This window comes from Dermochelys coriacea, chromosome 5 (genome assembly GCF_009764565.3).
Source record: "Dermochelys coriacea isolate rDerCor1 chromosome 5, rDerCor1.pri.v4, whole genome shotgun sequence".
NCBI lineage: Eukaryota > Metazoa > Chordata > Testudines > Dermochelyidae > Dermochelys > Dermochelys coriacea.
In genome coordinates, this window is record NC_050072.1 from 35204791 (window position 1) to 35222052 (window position 17262).

The window sequence follows — 17262 nt, forward strand, 5'->3', positions numbered from 1 at the left end:
ACTTCACCCACCATTCCAGAGGACATGCGTCCATGCTGATGATGGGTTCTGCTCAATAATGATCCAAAGCAGTGAAGACTAATGCACATTTCATCATCTGAATCAGATGCCATCAACAGAAGGTTTATTTTCTTTTTTGTGATTCGGGCTCTGTAGTTTCCTCATCAGAGTATTGCTCTTTTAAGACTTTTAAGACTTCTGAAAACATGCTCCACACCGACCAACATGTGCGTGGTAGTGATCCGAGACAGCCATAACATGAAATATATGGCAGAATGCGGGTAAATCAGAGCCGGAGACATATAATTCTCCCCCCAAGGAGTTCAGTCACAAATTTAATTAACACTTTTTTTTAAAAAACATTATCAGCATGGAATCATGTCCTTTAGAACGGTGGCCGAAGCATGAAGGGGCATATAAATGTTTAGCATATCTGGCACATCAACACCTTGCAATGCCAACGACAACATTGCCATGCAAACACCTGTTCTCACTTTCAGGTGATGTAAATAAGAAGTGTGCAGCATTATCTCCCATAAATGTAAACAAACTTGTTTCTCTGAGTGATTGGCTGAACATGAAGTAGGACTGAGTGGACTTTGTTTTGTTTTTGAGTGCAGTTATGTAACAAAAAAAATCTACATTTGTAAGTTGCACTTTCATGATTAAGAGATTGTGCTACAATACTTGCATGAGGTGAATTGAAAATACGATTTCTTTTGTTTGTTATTTTTACAGTGCAAATTTGTAATAAAAATAATAATATAAAGTGATCACTGTACATTTTGTATTCTGTGTTGTAATTGAAATCAATATATTTGAAAGTGTAGAAAAACATCCAAAAATATTTAATATATTTCAATTGATATTCTATTATTTAACAGTGCAATTAAAACTGTGATTAATCACAATTAAAAAATTTTAATTGAGATTAATGTTTTGAGTTAATCGCTTGAGTTAATTGACAGGCCTATTTATGATTGGTCTCTTTTCATATTTACTGCCCAAGTATCCCTCATGGTTTGAACTTGTGGCAGGATGTGTTTCTTCAAAGATTCCTGTTGTCTGGTCTGTGAGGCAGAAATCCAGAGTATAAAAAATTCTGTTTTTTGTTCTTGCTCACCCTTTTAGGCATATGTCCATATGATTGGCTCAGAGGCCAGCTTTTGCTCAGCAGTCTACTCTCAACACACTACCTCTGTGAGCACTAATAAATTACCCATCCAATAAATGACAAAAATGAGTTACAAGTGATGTCAGATGCTACATTGCCCTGAATCCCTCTGACAAGTTAGTGCAGGGGTGGGCAAACTTTTTGGCCAGATGCCCACATCTGGGTGTGTAGAGGGGGCTCAGGGCAGGGGGTTGGGGTGCAGGAGGGTGTGTGGAGTACAGGAGGGGGCTCAAGGCAAGGGGTTGGGATGCATGAGGGGTGAAGGGTGCAGCAGAGGGCTCAGGGCAGTTGGTTGGGGGCTCAGGGCAGGGAGTTGGAGTGCAGGAGGAGTTCGGGGTGCAGGCTCCATCCCGGCATTGCTTACCTGGAGTGGATCCAGGGTAGTAGCAGTGTGCAGCAGGGCTAAGACAGGCTCCCGGCCTGCCCTGGCCCTGCGCCGCTCCTGGAAGCGGCCAGCACCACATCCTTGCAGCCCAGGGTGGATGAGGGGTTAGAGGGCTCCGTGTGCTGCCCTGGCCTGCGGGTACCACCCCTGAAGCTCCCATTGGCTGCAGTTCCCCATTCCCGGCCAATGGGAGCTGCGGGGGCGGAGCCCTCTGTCCCCCTCCCCTCCGCTCCCACAGGAGCTGCAGGGATGTGGTGCTGGCCGCTTCCAGGAGCAGTGTGGGGCCCCTGGCTCCATGAGGGTGGCAATCCCGCGGGCTGGATACAAACCCTGACGGGCCGGATCCGGCCCAAGGGCCATAGTTTGCCCTCCCCTTGGTTAGTGGGTTTACAACACCATATTACTATTAATTCAAACTTTTTCTGTCTCTTTGGTTGTGTGAAAGATCCATACAAACTTAAGAAGAAATAGACTGAGAGTGCAGGGGAACCAGTGAAAATGACTGCTCGCTAAGGGCTATTAAATGTATAATATAAACAAACACAGAGAGAAATACTTTAGACCTAAGATACTATGTATCATTACTGCAACTACAAAATATAGCTTATTAGCTAATTAGCTTATACTAATACGTTTAAAAACACAAGAGTCTTTTAGTGCACTGATAATCTTAAAAGAAATACAGCAATGCAGATAGAAAGAGACTGATACAAATATGAAGAAAACATATGAAATAGACTATTTCTGAGTCTTGTTACATCTATGCATTCTGGAATAGACATCTGGAAATTAATATCTGATTTCTTCTTGCAGTATTCAGAATGCTGCAGGTTCCAAAGGTAGCATCGACTTGCATAATGAAATAAGGAAGGTCCTAATGATGAAGCCCATATCACATTTATCATCATCTTGCCATGTTGCCATGTTTATTCAGCAGACGCTCAAAATTACGAGGAACATAATTTCTAGTTTTTATTTTAAAGGGGAAAAAACCATGCAAATATCATATAAATGATATGCTTCCTGCTTCGTGTTTACAATGTCACCTGAAAGTGAGAACAGGTATTCTGTTGTAGCCAGCGTCACACTCCAAATTAAATGTATGCTTTAACCCTATCTCTGAGTGTCCAAGGGTGTGCAAAGACAAGTGATTAAAAAGGGAATCTACGGGTAATCTATGGGTAATATGTACCCATATTTCCAACACGTGTTCAAATACAGACTTTGAACAGTGACACAATATCTGTGTCACTTTGTCTCCTGTGCTATTGCAGGGAAGCTGTTTAGATGATGATAAAGGCTGTTTTTCATTTACTTTGGAACAAATCCGTGCAGGAAACTAGGGCAGAAAGAAATGCAAAAATAAATCTTGAATTTTTCATTTATTTGTATTAGTATTATTATTCGATTATAATATAGTTCAGTGAAGAGGTTAGAGCAGAGGGAAGCAGTCCTGTAAGGTGGCCAAGACTCTAAGAGGTACTGAGTCCCAGATCCTCAAATTCCCACTGAAATTAATGGGAGTTAGGCTCCTAGATACCTTTGAAGATCTGGGCCTTAGTGCCTTCAACTCTCATTGGTACCCAGTAACTTTCAGGATAGAGCCTATAAGAGAGGCATGGGAAACAGAAGAGAAGATGTCAGGGGCCAGAATAGCAGAGGAATATCAGAGACAACTAGAAGAGTATCAAAGTAGGAAGGGTCTGATTTTAGGAATTAGGCACCTAAATACCTTTACAAAGCTGGCCCAAAGTCCTGAGAGTCCTGAGTGGGGGGGAGAATACTGAGTTGTGAGGTAAGTAATATTGAGAATTATAATTCTGATTTTACCTTGACAGACACAGGAGCTATGGGGATCATGATAGAACAGTCCGTGTAATACTCTGTGTTTTCTGATCAAGGATTTAACTCACTCCAATAGATGGCTAGCTACCAACAGTCTTATCACTGCAATTAGTCACACATTTTGTGCAGTTGTACATATAAATGACATTTCATTGCCTTAGCCTACTACCATAGATGAGTAGTTTAGGCAAAAACTGTCTTAAACATAGTGAAAACTCTTGGGGTTCCTACACCTGCTTATTTGGCAAATCAAAGCTTAATTAATGCTGTTACTGCAACTGTGGCTCTCTCTGTGACTGTTTTTTGCTACCTCAAGAGCTACTATAGAACTACCCAACAAAACATCACCTATTTAAGAATTGCAGTGTGTTACATATGGTGATCAGTGATGATACTTTTAAAAAATTCAATTCCCTCTCCAGTGCACTAACAAACTTATGCAAAGATATAAAGGTTTAAAGAATTTTACAGCAGCTGTCATGTGAATAAAGTCACTGATTGATACGGTGCTGGTACCCATTCAGTTACATATCTCCCATTCACTAGCAGACCATGTTTGAGAATCTTATATTGGTATAGAGTGTGGGGAAAGTGATAATGCTGGATCAAACATTGATCCCATGGGAGAGGAATTAATGGACTCTTTTCCATAACTGTAGGAGAACTGTAGCTACCAATTTTAACATCAGACACTTAAAGACTATTTAGAGTTGAATGTGTGCTATGACTGTGCGGTATCGTATACTATGTGCCAATTTTGCCAATGGCTCAGACCATGAAATGTGGAGTATTTCCTGTTGATCCAGTGAGCTGCTTCAGTGATGACACCCTGTCTCCAAACAGCGAGACTTCCTGGCAATTGCTGCTTGGACCAGGATTGTAGCTTATAGATCACCCCAAAACCCAAGAACCTCTCTGCACCTTGTTCATCTGCTTCATGTCAGATTTTTATTTGGTTCAGATTAATCTGAGATTAAATCTGCAGGCAACACCAGCACTGGAAATGTAGCAAACATACAGGGGGACAGACCCAACTACTACCAACTGACCAGGAAAGATTAAAGTAGTGATGGCTGCAAGCAATCAGGAAACATTCTATGCTAATAAATGCAAAGTCCTACACTGGCAAAAGGAAATTAACAGCACTGCTAAAAAATAGCGGATGTAAGAGCAATGCACCTATTACATTAAAATAAGGTTTTCATCTTTATTATTTACTATTACATGGAATTAATTTCTTACTGCCCTTTTTTAATCTTCCTCCTTTCACTTGGCTTCAGTTTTTCTTGTCCTTTGACAGCATCGATACCATGTCACCCGTTTCTGCTATCAGATGGCAAGTGATCCTATTCATGTTTTAGAGACCAGGTGGGTGAGGTAATATCTTTTATTGGACCAACTTCTGTTTGGTGAGAGAGACAAGCTTTTGAGCAACACAGAGCTTTTCTTCAGGTCTAGGAAAGGTACTCGTATTTTGTGAATGAAGTGACAGGTAAAGTAACTCACCTATGACTGAGTCAATAATTCTGGAAACCTCTGGTACCAGCAACAGGCAGTTCTTCATATACAATTTATATTCTCCCCAAAACAAATGTAAAAACTGTATTGGCCCAAACCTATCCTTTTAAAAAAAAAAAAAAAAAAAAAAAAAATTGGGCCCCAAGACCACTAGATGGAGCCATTAGGTTGCCGAATAGAAACGATCATGTAACATTTTCTCAGGTAAATAATTTCTTATCAAATAAAATCATGCTTAGGTCCAGCTTCTGAGAAAATAGAAGAAACAGTAAAGTAGTATTGTTCAGTTCACGTGGGATCAACCAATATTCTATTCACAAGTTCTAAAATCCCAGTTTAACAAAGATTCCATTAACAAGCCAAAGAAAATAAAAAAGGATGCTGTGTTAATGGAAGCCTTGTCTATTTTTGTAGTAAGGTAGTTGTTTAAAGCCAGCATACAGGAATGAAGTAGAGAAAATCTCTTGTTGAGTTAAACTGGAATACTATTAAGGTCCTGATTCTGAAAATTCTGTGCATCTCCTGCAAGGATTTAGCATCCTCAATTCCCATTAAAAAAAATTAAAAGCTAACGCATTCCATCTAAAATTTTCAGACTTGGACAACTAAATTCATGTTGAAGTCAGAGGTGGCTGTAGATGCTCAGCACCTCTAACAATTAGGCTACTTATTGACTTGGGATTTTAGAAGTATCTAAGTGACTTAGAATCATAGAATATCAGGGTTGGAAGGGACCTCAGGAGATCATCTAGTCCAACCCCCCCTGCTCAAAGCAGGACCAATCCCCAATTTTTGCCCCAGATCCCTAAATGGCCCCCTCAAGGATTGAACTCACAACCCTGGGTTTAGCAGGCCAATGCTCAAACCACTGAGCTATCCCTCCCCCTAAACTTAGGAACACAAGTTTAGGGGAGGGATAGCTCAGTGGGTTGAGCATTGGCCTGCTAAACCCAGGGTTGTGAGTTCAATCCTTGAGGGGGCCATTTAGGGATCTGGGGCAAAAATTGGGGATTGGTCCTGCTTTGAGCAGGGGGTTGGACTAGATGATCTCCTGAGGTCCCTTCCAACCCTGATATTCTATGTCTTCTAAAGTTCCATGGAAAGTCCATGGAATTTATGCTCCTAAATCAGTTAGGCACTTTTGAAAATTCCACCCTAGGTGCCTAAATATAGATTTAGGTGCCTGACATTAGGCGTCCAAATTTGACACTTGATCTAAATATCTTGGGATTCTATTGAGCCTTTTAAACACAGCCTTGCCTTGGGGTGACCGTGGGTGCATTGCCACATTGTACCTTAGGACATACAATATCTTCAAGAGGTTTGTGGAGCACAGGGCCTGTTTTTAATTAATGAAGGATGCACTTGACTTTGCTGCCAGGTGTAGAGCAAGGAGTAGGTGCATTGCCATGTCTCCCTCTCACTTTCCCTGCACATTTTTAAGTGGCTAGTAGTATTAACTGTACTAACTTCACAATGTCTTTGTGATCAGCTGAGCAATTGGTCCTATAGGGGCATAAGAAGGGAGAAAGGCATCTTGCCCCCACCTCTTTGTCCACCGATGTAGGGGCCTGACACAATCTGGCTTTTCACATTTTTGACAAACTCTTCAACATATTTTGTGTTTAAAGCATGATAGAAGCAAAACACCAATGGACTCCCTAGCACCACAGGGACAGATTTCTTCCACCATGCATTATCCTGTTGAGGTAGATAATTGAGTTCCACGCAGTCTACTGTGTGACATCTTTCAGATGAACTACACTGGCTCCCTAGAGAGTATTGAGTCAAATTCAAGGTCTCTTATCTTCAAGGTGCTCAATGGCCTGAGTTCAGCACATGTAAAAGGTAATCTACAGCTCTGGGACGAAGACTGTGGTTGACAACTCCAATCCTCTAATACAATGGATCATTCTACCATTAGGGTAAATCTCGTCTACACAGGAGACCGTGGTTTCTCAGAGGCTGGTCCAAGACTGTGGAATGTATGCACACAGGAAGTAAAGACCATAACAATCCTCTCCCCCTTCCATTCCATGTGCAAGTGCAACAATGGGCAACTGTGAGTGGGAGGAGGAAGAAAGGAAAGGGAAAATATTAGGTTAATCCATTAGTGGCCCATTTAGGAACAACACTTTTGTTGGTGAAGCAGATAGAATAAAAGTGCTCTGGGCTAACATTTTAGAGTTATGTGCCAATATTAAAATGGCTGAGTTTCAATGGTGTTAAGCAACTGTAGCTCCCATGAAGTCAGCACCTTTGAAAATAAGTCCGCTTGCTGAGGTGACTAAATGTAATTTGGCAGCCTAGTTTTAGACAGCTAGATTTGAAAATGTGGACCAAAAATCTATAGTTCTCATGTTCAAATCATTACTTTCAAGAAGCTTTTCATTGTTCTGTTAGGAGAATTTTACTATAATTTACTTTAAAAGAGTAAATATTATACCATGCTTTCTCTGAGCTAATATTCCCAAATCATGTGGTAACCAAAGTCAGTTTAAGATCATCAAATTTTCTACATCTGTTGCTGCTTTCTACTTTGTGGGCTCTTAAATGTAAACTGAAGTGGATATTTTTGTTTCATTTATGTCTTACAGGGGGAAAAGGTCAAAGCCAGTAGCCGCTGTTTCCTGCCTCTAATTCAAATTATTCTATAACATTATAACAGACATATTTTATTTGATCCTATTACACGTACTTGCTGTCAAAATTAATCACATTTTTCACAGAAGTGCAAATAAATGCAGTTCAGCTGCCTAAGAAATTATATGATGTGGATTCTGCAAGTTTTCATAAAATTGATTTTGATGTATAACTTCGTGTCCAATTTTTATCAGGAATAACAAAGCTGCTGGTCCCTGAAAAGGTGAAAAAGGATGTTTCTGTCCTAGTTAATTAATCTTTTAATTAGAGAAAAATGCACAGTGTGTAGATAATTACGAGGGAAGTGCTGGCCGCTGCTTCCCGCAGCCCCCATTGGCCTAGAACAGCAAACCGCAGCCAGTGGGTGCTGTGATCAGCCGAACCTGCACATGCTGCAGGTAAACAAACCGTCCGGGCCTGTCAGCAAAGTTCCCTGAGAGGCCACGTGCCAAAGGTTGCCGATCCCTGTCTTAGAGACTTCTATTCAAGCTAATTAATGTACATTTGTCCACATTGAAACATAGGAGCTAGAACTAGGGATGTTTGGGGTGCTACCATACCCCCTGGCTTGAAGTGGTTTCCACCATATACAGGGCTTACAGTTTGTTTTAATGGCTCTCAGCACCCTTACTATACAAATAGTTCCAGCACCCCTGCATTGAACTTCATTTCTCATCTGCTGACCAAGCATCAGACAATCCAAATCCTTTTGAGTCTGGTTATAGATCCTTTTCCTGTCATTAAATGCCCCTTTGGATTATAAGAATTGCCTTTATTATTATTGCTTCTGTTCTGGTTGAATCTAGGATCACATCCATGCTTTTCACATCCTGCTTCTAAAAATATTCCAGAAGTGAAGGAAGCTTCTGAAACTGTTCTGCTGCAAGTCATGTGGCTCCTGCCATTAGCGTTAAATCAGCAGCTGCTTTCTGCTCTGCAATTGAGGTTGCTTATCAAGTTGCAGCTTCAATAATTTCTCACCGTTGCTGTGTAGAAACTGTCTCCTATTGTAAATTCAGCCTTGCTATCACTAGCAACTGTTATTGAGCGCTTCAGTGCCTGCTTTGCACTCTTATCCTGTGCTGATCTTGGGCAGATGTTCCTAGAATGTGTCTGTGGCACTTACTGAGTGTCTTTGTGGGTTGTTATATGCCTTCCTGACATTAACTGCTTTGGATTTATTAAAATGGTTAGATTAACACCAATGAGTAATCACCCTCTATTTTTTCCCCCTCTTAGCCCTTTGCAGAACAGATTCTGTCATCCTTTCTCATGTTAACTTCAGAGGAAGCATTTGTATGTGTGTTACTGAGGAGCCCAAATTCTCAAGTGTAGGTGAGCTTTGCTCACCATAGCAGGACCTGGTGATGAAGGGTTGAGAAAAAGCAGCTGTCCCCCCAGTCCTGAGGCTCTCTCTAGCTTGTGCTGGCATGTTGGGGGCTCCTGAAGGCAGTTCACATTTTTGGTGATTACTGGAGTAGAGTACGCTGTGGCCACACTCCCCCCCTGCCCTGCATGTCTCCTGTGGCAGAGTGGATAGCAGAGTAGGTATGTAGTATGTTGGCCTTACACCATCAGAGATCCACCAGACTGGGGAAAGGCACAACTGTTCTTGTTAGGGCTGTGCTCTTTATTGCAGTTAAGATTTGGATGTCTTGTTTTATCTTGTGCTAATTTAAGGTCTGTTTCTTCACCTTTTCTCATAGACACCTTATGCTATACTTTTCATGATGACTCTCTGCTGGTTCTCCAGCTGTGCCAAGGATATGCTGGGCACCTCACTGAATAAATCATTAGACAAGGCCTCTACCCAAAGCACCAATCATCTAGAATGTAGACATGATGACATTACCAAGGAGGGGAGCACAATTGAGAGAGGAGGTAGGATGGTCTGGAGTACAGAAACTGAGTCCATAGAGAGACTTTAACATTTTTAATTAACTTTTTCTAGAAAAGGATCTTGAGGAGGAATTTGAATGAGGCTGGGATGGTGACTTGGCACATAGGTTCTGAAGGATGATTGCAGGCACATAGAGTGGCAGGAAAAATGCATTGAGACAGTTTGTGTGAGGAGAAGTCAAAGGGATTATTAAAACTATTAAAACTAGGGTCATTAGTCAAATTGAGGGGATGACATTCCATTGGAGCTGAGTGACGTATGGTCTTGAATGCAAAGCCAATGGTAGAACCCCGGCCCCACTGAAGTCAATGGGAGTTTTGCTATTGGCTCAAGGGGGGCCAGGTTTTAATACAAGAAGTCTGAATTTAATACACAGAAAAATGGGAAGGCCATGAAGGTCTTTGAGGTGACATGGACATAGCATGGGGCAGGAAATGATTTTAGCAGCCATATGGTTGCCAGACTGCAGGGGCTAGTGAGAATCAATTTTTCTGACTTTACTTTCTTATTCTCTATTGGCCATGGCTAATTTACCATCTCCTGAAGTTCAAAATTTTCCTGCCAGCATATTTATTTATGGAAGAGCAATGTAATTTTTAATCTTTTAATTCCTTTAATTTTCTTGAGAGGCCTGGCATAAATTTTAAGAGTTTCCTCTTGCACTTTCAGGCATGAACTTGACTCATACAATCTGGCAGAGCTTTCACTGTCCTACACCTCTGTGTGAACACTCCATTCTGGGCTGTTGCATTTTGACACTGTGAGTACATTTTTGTAGCAGCATGGTTGTTTCATCCCAAAACACACTCCAGACTTACTGAGTTTCAGACAGTTCAGTTTCAGTTGCCCCCATGAAGTGGGACAGTGATCCAGTGAACTGAGCATTGCAGTGGGCGTAAGGAAATAAGCTCTACTACTGACCTGTTATGTGACCTTGGGCAAGGTTTTGCCTCAGTTTTCCCATCTATAAAATGGATGTAATGATACAGATGAACCTCAGAATTATGAACATCTCAGGAATGGAGGTTGTTCGTAACTCTGAAGAAAACATTAGGGTTGTTCTTTCAAAAGCTTACAGCTGAACATTGACTTAATACAGATTTGAAACTTTATGCAGAAGAAAAATGCTGCTTTCCCTTTATTTTTTAGTAGTTAATGTGTAACACAGTAGTGTACTGTATTTTCTTTTTTTCCCCTTTTGTCTTTGCTGCTGCCTGATTGCATACTTCTGATTCCAAATGAGGTGTGTGGTTGATTGTTCAGTTCATAACTCTGGTGTTCATAACTCTGAGGTTCTACAGTACTTACTTTCCATTTGTAGAAATTTTTGATTTCTGTGGCTGAAAAAAATATTATATAAGAACTAAGCAGAAATATATTTGTTAATTGGCTTGATAAAATTCTTATAATTGCTAGAAAAAGTCAGCTTATGAAAAAAATATGGATGTTTGAGGATATGTTTACACTGCAGTCAGAAGGGTGACTGCAGCTCATACAGGTTTTAATCTTGCTAGCCTGGATAAAAATAGCAGTGCAGCTAGTGGCACATGCTTCAGTGTGGGCTGTCCAAGTCCCTCCCCAGAACCCTGGGCTCATACTCGTATTTCTTGCCCACAGTGGGGTCCATGCCAGCCCTCTTCACTGCAATTTATAGCCACACTAGCTAGATTAATGCTAGTGGGAGGATGCCTACACCAGCTGCAATCACACCTCTAGTTGCAGTATAGACATAGCCTATGTGTGGACTTGCATCAGAAGCTGATCAATGTGTGCATGTATCTTTTGTTGCCTTCTTTTTCAGCAGGGTTTTGTGTAGTGTTTGTCTGTTGACATTACTGGTGAAAGATCACTGGATCTCCGCAATTTAGTTAATTGTAAATTACACCCAATTCTACTATCTGGCCCTGTGCTATATAACATAGTTCATAGGTCTTGTTGGATTAGATGGTCACCAGGTGTCTCTCCTGATCATTGCCATAGCCTCATCAGCCTACTCGCATTCACTAGAGGATTGCTATTGACAAGAGGAATAAGAGCCCAGATAATGACGAATCACCGAAGATAGTTGCTTTAGAGCAACTGTCTCTCATGCTTACGATACAACATGTAAGTGCTCTAAATGCTATTGGAGACATCTTTCCCTTTCTTATTTGTGTGGTGGTCTCAAAATCACTGTAACGCTCCTGTTCTTCAGCTGGCCATATTCTGCCTTTCTCTCCCTCCACCATGTGCTATCAGAAGAACACATCCCAGATATAGGCAGATTTTAGTCTTGCTGATAACAGGGATATTTTCTAACATTTTTCCAGATTCAGCTCTACCAACGCTCGCACCATTGATACTCCACATGTTGACAGCTGTCTGGCGATCAATAGCATTCAGAACACCATGTTCTATACCCTGCCCAGAGCAATTCTCATACTGTATTAAAATTAATGGTTGCAGTTAGAGACCCACCTCCACTGTGAATCCTAGCAGAACACCAGTGTAGCTGATCTAGTATTAATAACAAGCAGAGACAGGGCCAAACGTGCTGTGTTCCAAGACTGCTTGCTGAACTGTATCCAGGCTGCTCTGTGTCCTTTGAAGATGAGCCACCCTGTGAAGCAGTTTCAAAGTGAAAAGCTCTTCATTGCAGTAGCACTGGAGCCAAACTCAAGAAGATTAATTGAGACAGAGAGAACCTGGATGTTAAGCAATGGTTAGGTCTGACTTTTACAAGGGACCAGAAAGGAAAAATGGGGATTATGGGAAGAGGAGACATACAGAGCCAGGAGAAAGAGAAGGTGGGGAGGCAGGGAAAACAGATTAGGGGAGACAAGTCCAAGGGAAACACAAAGACTGAATAGAGAAAAGAGAGAGAGTTTGTTCATTGCATTTACCTGTAGTGTCATGCTTGCATTTCAGGTAGGTATTGATTTACATATAACTTTGATATATATCAGAAAAGGGGTAACTAGCCAATAGACCCCTAATCATTTATTTTGTCACCTTGTCACAGAGCATGGTTCCCTAACCCTGAATTCCTTGTTGCAAACTGCCCTCACACACTTGTGCCAAGCTCAGCACCAAGTGCTTTATTTGCCAGGTACTTTCTATATGTTTGTTCCCAATAGCATAAGGTTTTTCCCCAAGTCTTTACCTACTACCAAGGCATAGGCAGCAAGAGGCTCTAAGACCTTAGGTATCTCTGACACTTCTTTCCAGCCTTTTCCCTCCTTGCTGGCACTTCCTGCCTGTCTTTTAACTCTTTTCAGCTAACAAGCTGAGTCACCCAGCTAACTAGTTAATCCCATACTGAAACTCTTACCTTGTCAGTTTACCCCACGTGGGGACAGTTCCGAAATGCACAGAGTGGAGAGTCAGCCATAGGCTTTTCACACTGTCACACACCTACAAGCCTATTCACTAAGGCCTGGGTGAGCTAGAGGGATTATATTTATTTTACAGGCAGAACTTTAAAATGCCAGTCACAGCCCCTATTAAAATTTTTTGAGGTAAAAAAAGAAAAGAAAAGGAAATTATTTAATCCGATTGAAAACCGAGTGAACTTTTTATTGGCATAGGGCAAGTTATAATAATACAATTGTTACCTGCACTTCCTCCTAGATAGCTGACTCTTATGTAGCTGTCCCTTGGGACTCAATGAGTGCACCCATTAAAAACTGATTCTTTTTTCGTATTGCAATAAGATTGCGTGGGAAAGAGTTTTTCCTGAGATGAATTTTGTTTTCTAGTAATTAAAGAACTGTAGGTTTCTTTTAACATATTCTACCCATATTTCTACTGCAAACACTAACTTTTAAGCAACAGGATATCTGGGTATTTTTGGCCTTGTCACTCTCTTTAGCTCTAATAAATAGAGCTAACCGAATAGAAAGAAAAATAGGTTTGTATTTTCAATGAGCATCGCTAAATTCTATATTCACACGACATAGAACTGAATGGCATTTGAATTGTGTATATACTTTCAACTGGCAATATTCTTGGGTTCTTTTCTCTTTGCTGTTGATTTGTTTGCTGCCTGAGGAATCTATTGTAGATGGATATTATCCAAACATCTTCAAACTAGAAATAGTTTCTGCAGTTCTGTTTTCTTCATGATTGGTGGTAGAAGCTAGTGCCAGTTCTGAGTCTGCTCCTTAGAAATGACCTCGTGCCTAACTGCTTGCGTATGTTTTCCCTGAAGGAGAAGAAAGATAGATTGCTCTTGGAGAGCCTGATTCTCCTCTCAGTCATGCTTATGTAAAGCCACTGAAGTCAATAGAGGTATGCTGCTGGAAAATGGATGACACAGAAGGGAGAACTTTGTGTTTGCAGTTCTAGGCTGCATAGTGTGATTTGCAAGCATATGTCATTCTTTCCCACTCGTTCCTGACTGTGCTTATGAACGGAAAACCAGACACTTGTGATGTGTGACATTTGATACACTAAACAAGATATTTTTGCAATTCTTAAAGAGGACAGTGTTTGTAAAAAGCATTAGTTTCCCCTTTGTGGGGATGAGGTTTTATGGAAAAATTAGTCATTTGATAGCTGACATTTGAATCGTGTTATGTTGCAGATAGCCATGTCCCCATTAAAATGTCAGTTAAAAAAAATAGACTTTAGCTTTCAGCTACACAGTCCAATGATAATAATTAAAACTAGAAAGGGACAGCCTGGTGGGTCCTAGTAATGCAAGGCCACTTGACTTCACAGATACACACTGTTATGGACATCTCTCGGCTATCAGACCCCATACATTATAAGGGGGTTCTTAAAATGTTTGGGGTGATAAATTATGGCTTTTAGGGCCCGATCCTTCACCTGTTGTAGTCAATGGGAGTTTTGCCAATGCGAGCAGGATCAGGCCTTTCTTTGGACCCATTCATAACTGTTGAATTGCACCATGGTTTCAGGGACACACATATTTAGGCTACTCCTTTGCTTTATATATAATTCTTCCCAGTGCTGTAACAGTGCTCAAAGGGAAATGAAACAAAAGGGAAAGTGACTTACCCTGTAATTTTATTCCTTTGAAGGTATTATCTCACAGGATACCCACTCCTGAGGGTCTCAAGTTTCCAGTGTAAGACAGAACTTCCCTACTGCTTAAATTTTTCTCAAGAATGTTGAATACCCAGCAGCTCCCACTAACTTCAGTGGAGGCTACCTGTTACATTCTACTTTTGAAAATCAGACCAGTTAATCAGGAGTTTTCACTGGGTGGACCTGACCCATAGCACCCCCACTGGCCAATTGTGGCATTGTAGGTGCTCCCTTCCTCAGTTCCCCTAATGTTATCAATAAGTTAATTGCAGCTTTACATACAGAACAATGCCCCTTCAGAGAAACCTACTTTATTAACCAAAGGCCCAATGAAAATACAAGAAAACCTCCACCCCAGCAAAGGCCAGGTCTACACTAGCAAGCTTATAGTGGCATAGTTGTACCGATGCAGTTGCGCCAATGTAAGATCACTTGTGTAGCCGCTCTATGCCAATAGGCGAGAGGTCTCCCATCGACATAATAAAACCACCTCCACGAACAGCGGTAGCTATGTCCACCACCCCTTAAGCTAGTGAAACTTATGTTACTATGTTTTTCCACGCCCGAGTGACATAAGTTTTGCCAACTATAAGTGGTAGTGTAGACATGGCCTAATAGATGGGAGACAGAGCCAGCTTTAGTTTATCAATTCCCACCCAGGTCCACCACTCCCCTCCAGCAGGGTTCTTTCACCTCAGGTCCCTTCCTTGGAGTCAGGCCTCTTGCCATAACCTGGAAAGAATCCTTCTCCAGAGCCAGGGGTCTGCCGAGATCCATCAGCTGCAGCTTTCTGTGAGGCAGCATGTAGTTTCTGATAGGCTGGGCTTCCAGACATTATTTGGGAGTTCCTAGTCCCTAGGAACACACCTTCTAGGCATCTTGCTCTGGTGAGTTCTCCTTGCACCTGAGCACCACTCCTCCGCAGCTTCCTATGTCTAGAAACCACCTCAGCTGACCCCTCGTAACACTTTATCAGGCTCATTAGCTGCCAACCAGCCACCTCAGTTGGCTCATTCTGCCTTACAAGAGCCTGTCACAGGTAGGCTGATCCTTGACTCCCCTGAAAGGGCCAGCTCCCATGACAAGAGCTAAGTATGGAGTTAGGAGCCAGCTTTAGGCACCTATTTTTGAAATCTTGGTATGATGTTATCTGATTAAAATATGACCATGTAGATCATTGTTGCTACCACTGTTATATAATTGCAACAAATCTTGTACAAAGGTTGTCAGGTAAGGTGTCTATGGAAAGGCTATGACTTGCTGAATATAATTATGCATGTATCATTTTTGTATTTGAAGTTATAAGCATTGGCTCTATACCTATATTTCAAATATGTTAGCTCCTGTGGTAATACCCACAAGGTATTTAGCCTGCACATCTAGAAGGTCTATTCAAGTTAAGTGGCCCATCAAAAGAACCCTTAGCTCACAATGGAAGATGCCCGTCTACACTGAATGGACTTTCCTGTTCCATCTGAAGTATAGGTAATGGCCTCTGCTATGACTAAGTGAAATCGTGCATGGACATGTGATTTGCCCATGTGACTCCAAACACCCTCTTGTTCCCTGTGATTTTCCATTGGCTGTGCTGAGGGTTTGTTTGAAATGGATTTCCCTCCACATGGCAGAAACTATAAAAGGCCCTGGAAACATCTCCATTTTGCCTCTTTCCTGCTCAGACCTCTGGACTATGAACTTATACTAATGGGAGCATTCTAACCAAGCGACTGAGGACCTTCCAATGATTTGGAAGCAACCAAAGACTTAACAAGCCAGCAGTTTATTACATCACTGCTACAAGCCTGAACCAAAGACCTTTGCAATTACTGTATGTATTTGACTCCTTTAACCAATTTTAACTCTCGCCTTTCTTTCTTTTTTATAAATAAACCTTTATATTTTAGATACTAAAGGATTGGCAAAAGCATGATTATTGGGTAAAATCTGAGTTATATATTACCTGGGTATGTGACTGGTCCTTTGGGATCAGAAGAACCCTTTTGTTTGATGACATTGGTTTTAAATAACCACTCATCTGTAAGTCTATTGTCTGGGTGTTGAATTCAGGACTGAAATGCCTAAGGAGACTGCTTTTCTGAATTCTTGATAGCCAGTGTGGTGAAATAGAAGTTTCCTCTTGTTGCTGGTTTGGTATATCTTATGGGAGAATAACCACCAATTTTGGGGTATGTCTGCCCTATTTCTTAGCAGTTTGTCCTGAATTAGGTATTCTCAGTTATGACCCACGAAGGCATGGTTACACTTGGCCGGTGTGTTTATCATCCCATAAGCATCTTATATGTTAGTACACTCTTGTGTGTGTTTATTGGATGGCCAGATTAAGCAGATACAGTAGTTGGACTACTAAATTCTTCCTTCCTACATTAATCCTTCAATACAGAGATCATCATTCTACATTCGCCAAGTGAAACACCATTGGCAAATGTTGGCCTTGTAATGGCAACCACTCTAACAATGACTGGTTAAGAGAACTTTTGCACTGTTAAGAATGATGTTTGAGAAAACTTTCTTGAGACTTGAGAGTAATTTTCCACTAGTTAAAACACTGAACACAAAGACTAATGTCTAAACTTGTGACTCCAGCTAAGGATCTAGCCTGATATTTTAATGTTACTACAGTGTAATTGGAGAAAGGCATCAGTGAATTATATGTTTTCTAGATGACATAACATGCTGTAATACTATGTTTTTTTCTAGTAGTTCCAAATCACTACCCACAGTGGACATTTTCCATAGAGAAAAGAC

The 17262-nt window shown here is 41.2% G+C and overlaps 1 long non-coding RNA gene across 2 annotated transcripts; it reads left to right on the forward strand.

Moving 5' to 3' along the window:
* The first annotated feature begins 8858 nt into the window (after positions 1 to 8858).
* Positions 8859 to 16197, forward strand: LOC122460173. Of its 2 annotated transcripts, XR_006281286.1 has the most exons (4): positions 8859 to 9109; positions 9272 to 9446; positions 10135 to 10225; positions 14490 to 16197. It is a non-coding gene; the product is annotated as an uncharacterized LOC122460173 (long non-coding RNA). The 2 variants fall into 2 exon arrangements; XR_006281285.1 differs by lacking the exon at positions 14490 to 16197 and having other exon boundaries at positions 10135 to 11339.
* The last annotated feature ends 1065 nt before the right edge of the window (positions 16198 to 17262 follow it).